Source organism: Papio anubis, chromosome 20, assembly GCF_008728515.1.
Source record: "Papio anubis isolate 15944 chromosome 20, Panubis1.0, whole genome shotgun sequence".
Lineage (NCBI taxonomy): Eukaryota > Metazoa > Chordata > Mammalia > Primates > Cercopithecidae > Papio > Papio anubis.
In genome coordinates, this window is record NC_044995.1 from 18,698,037 (window position 1) to 18,701,909 (window position 3,873).

The window sequence follows — 3,873 nt, forward strand, 5'->3', positions numbered from 1 at the left end:
GAGTCTCGCTCAGTCGCCCGGGCTGCAGTACAGTGGCGCGATCTTGGCTCACTGCAAGCTCTGCCTCCCGGGTTCATGCCATTCTCCTGCCTCAGCCTCCCGAGTAGCTGGGACTACAGGCACCCGCCACTATGCCCCCCTAAATTTTTGTATTTTTAGTAGAGATGGGGTTTCACCATGTTGGCCAGGATGGTATCAATCTCCTGACCTCGTGATCCACCCGTCTCGGCCTCCCAAAATGCTGGGATTACAGGTGTGAGGCACTGCGCCCGGCCCAAATTCTTTATTTTAAAGGAAATGATTGTTGAATTATTTTGTTAAAATGTAAATACATTCAATTTAGATTTTCAAGTTACTAAATCTATGTTTGAAATATATCAGTAAAATATATTTTACAGCAAAAAAGAGAGGCACCAATCACTGCACATTCTAAATTCCACTTTTGATTTACCACCTAACAACTGCAATGTCTGAAAGACAGACTCGCATTTAACTCTTAGATATTCATTCTACACAGACTGCCGAAAAGCCACGTGCTGCTGTCACTAGTCATGGAGAATAACCAAGATTTTTTTTTTTTTAAGCCACTGCTTTATTTCTTCAGGTTAAGGGAACAAAATGCTTAGGTAAATTTGGTAGCCATCACAAATGTGATTGAGACCACCAGTTTCTATCATCCAATGAAATCACAATGACAGGTTTCTGACAATAAACTCAACCTAAAGGGAGCGCTAATAAACGCCCTTCCCAGGCTCTTCTTGGGTGTGTGGTATGTGTGCTGCCTCCTGAAATGCCCAGGATGGCCACCCTCCCACACGGGATATTCTAAGCCGCTGACACCATCTAACTTTTCTGAAAGAAATTTACAACTCAGCCAGTCTGTACCAGGCTAAAATCACAGAACTGGGTCCCCTGAAAGCCAGGCTTTCATGCCACATCCACAGTCACTGCTGTCCAGCCAAGTCTATAATGTCTTCTTGCCCTTATTAATACATATGTTACATAGGTTTACCTATGTTAATCCCTAATGACTTAACCTTGTCATGGCCAGGCGTGGTGGCTCATGTCCTACAATCCCAGCACTGTGGGAGGCCAAAATGGGTAGATCACCTGAGGTCAGGAGTTCGAGACCAGAATGGCCAACACGGTGAAAACCCCATCTCTATTGAAAACACAAAAACTAGCCGCACGTGGTGGCGGGCACCTGTAATCCCAGCTACTCAGGAGGCTGAGGTAGGAGAATCGCTTGAACCCGGGAGGCAGAGGTGAGCTGAGATTGTGCCGATGCACTCCAGCCTGGGCTACAGAGCTACAGACTCCATCTAAAAACAAACAAAGAAACAAAAAACTCAACCTCGTGAGAAAAGGCCACCACCTCGAGGAGCGGAGGGGAACTTTCAGTGCCCATCAGATGGGAGACCAATATGGGCCAATGAAATGGTGTTCCTATGAAATAGCAGATTCGTCCTTCTTGCCTGTCGACTGGACATGGGAAGGCAGGGGAAGAGCAACTCCCAGGTTTCTGGCTTAGGCAACCAGGTCTATGCTGGTGCATTTGCCAAGATGGTGACTACTGGCTTCAGAAGGAGGAGTTCAGGCTGGACATGTTGAGTTTATGGTGCCCAAGAAAGCCACTAGGGGCATCGAAGAAGCACAGGCTCCACATCTGGAGCTGGAGTGCAGGGGACACAGAGGCAAGAGCTGGCAGCATTAAGACAATAATTAAAGCACTGGAGTAAACATACTGGCTCTATGGGGAGGGGTGTGTGAGCAGGGGACCGCTGATGGCAGGTCAGTCCCATTTCTTCTTAGGCCTTTCTACTATAGTGTGTTCCATAATTTAATCTTTGGTGAGTAAAATTTTGGGCGGTGGGGAGAATAAAGAAACACTAACCTTGTGACCACTCTGCCATGTAGGTACAAACAAGCAAAAAGGGCCTATTAAAAAAAAAAAAAAAAAAAACCAGCAAGATGCATTTAATCATTTAATAAGCACTTACTGTGTGCCGGGTCTTGTGCAAAGCACTAAACATGAATTATCTCCTAGAACCATCCAAACAATCCTGGCACAAAAGTCCTATGACTACCATTCCACAGATGGGACACTGAGGCTGGGAGCAAACGTGTGGGGGAGCTCAGGGCTGTCATGTCACAGCCCACAGTCAGGCAGTCTCTGGGCCAGATGGAGAATATTGAAGAACAATTATAATACATAAGAGCTGCTACTTAGTGAGAGATGGCGCTGGACTAGAAACACAATCTCAGCAAATCCTTACAACCCTTTGAGAGTGATCTTGTTATTATCCCATTTTGTAAATGAGGAACCTGAGGTAGTAGGAGGTCAAGTCAACTGGACCAGTTCTGAATCTGGCCCTCGGGGGAGACCAATACTACAGCCAGAGCCCCACCCTCAGAGGGTCTCCGGGCCACTAGGAACACGCTTAATAAACGGTACCATTTACTGAGCATTATGTGCCAGCTGCTGTGCTAAGCACTTTACGCATGGTATTCTCACTGCATCCTGAAAACAACTCGACGAAGTGGTTGCTACTTAAATCCCCATTTTATAGATAGGGAAGCCAAGGCACAGAGAGGTGAGGCCAGTTGCCCAAAGTCACACAGCTGGTAAATGTTCAAATTTGAACCTGGGGTCTCTCTGCCTTCCAAACCAACGCTCTTAACAAAATTATCTCGGTTAACAGCAGCTAGCCTGCGTTGGGTGCTAACCATGGACTCACCTCTTTACATGCACACGCTCAACTAATCCTCACCCTATGCAATCGATAACATCTTCACCTCATTTTTCGGAGAGCTAACAATAACCCCAACACGTAGTAAGTGCCTCCTATGTGCCAAATGTTTCATTCTATTATCTCAACAGAATCTCCGCCAAGACACTCTCCTACTCCGTTTTACTGCAGGGGAAATTGAGGTTCGGAGCGGTTTCCCCAGATCGCAGCTCCCGAGCGGCACAGCCGGGACGCGAATCCACCGCTCCCCGCCTCCAAGCTCTTCCCCACAGCGCCGGGGTGCACGCCTGGAAAGTTGAGCCATGCAGGCACAAGTCCGGCTGGGTCCGGAGGGCGCGAGTCCCGGCGCCGCCGCCCCCCACGGCCAGTACCCACACCCGGCCGTCCGCCCGCGCTGACCCTCGGGGTCCGGGCAGCCACCGATTCCCCGCCACCCTTGCGCGAGGCCGATCCCGCACCCGGAGCCACATACCTGGCGTCTGGGCTGCCCGCCCCGCGGGCCCCACGACTGCGGCGTCCGGCTCCGCGCCGCTCGCTGGAGACGCCGCCAGCTCCGGTGGCCCGAGTGACTTCCAGGCTGCCCACTTCCAAGCCGCTTCGCGCGCGTCCTCCTGGGAACTGTAGTTTCGCCCTAGCCGGCCGCGAACTGAAAAGAGCCTGGCGCGCGGGGGCTGCCGGGAGCCGTAGGCGCACTGCCGCGCTGCCTCCTAGGAACCGTAGTCCACTGGTCGCCTTCATGCAGCTCCAGTCTCTAGAGCACTTCCGCAGCCCCGAGGGGCGTGAGGGAGGGAGGCGTGTCTCCTGCAGATTCCAACTCTAGAGCTGCGCTGTTCACCCCGCCGGGGCGGTTTCTCCTTTCTCCTAGCCCCGTCTGCCTCCTCCCTTCATTCGGCGGAACCTCTCTTTCACTCTCTGCCAGGCTCGAGTCACTCACCCTTAGGACGCTAGTCACTCTTCCCCCGGGAGAAGTGGAGGAAGCAGAGCAGTAAGCTAGACCCCCAGCGAAGGGGGTGGTGGAGGAGGGCGTCGATGCGCGCTCGCGCACGCGCGCTCGCCGGCAGACCCCGGCCTGAATTGCCGCGGGCCCCCGCTGAGAGGATTTTTTTTTTTCTTTCGAGCGCGC

General features: G+C 51.9%; 1 protein-coding gene across 3 annotated transcripts in view; it reads right to left on the reverse strand.

The window, feature by feature from the left end:
- SIPA1L3 (signal induced proliferation associated 1 like 3) overlaps positions 1-3,832 on the reverse strand; it is a 308,537-nt gene extending 304,705 nt beyond the window's left edge. The window contains exon 1 of one of the 3 annotated variants that reach the window (XM_021931056.2): positions 3,223-3,832. The gene's annotated coding sequence lies outside the window, so the exon portion shown is untranslated. The remainder of the gene's footprint in view (positions 1-3,222) is intronic. The other 2 variants (XM_017952902.3, XM_031659502.1) reach the window with 2 other exon arrangements.
- Positions 3,833-3,873: the final 41 nt, after the last annotated feature.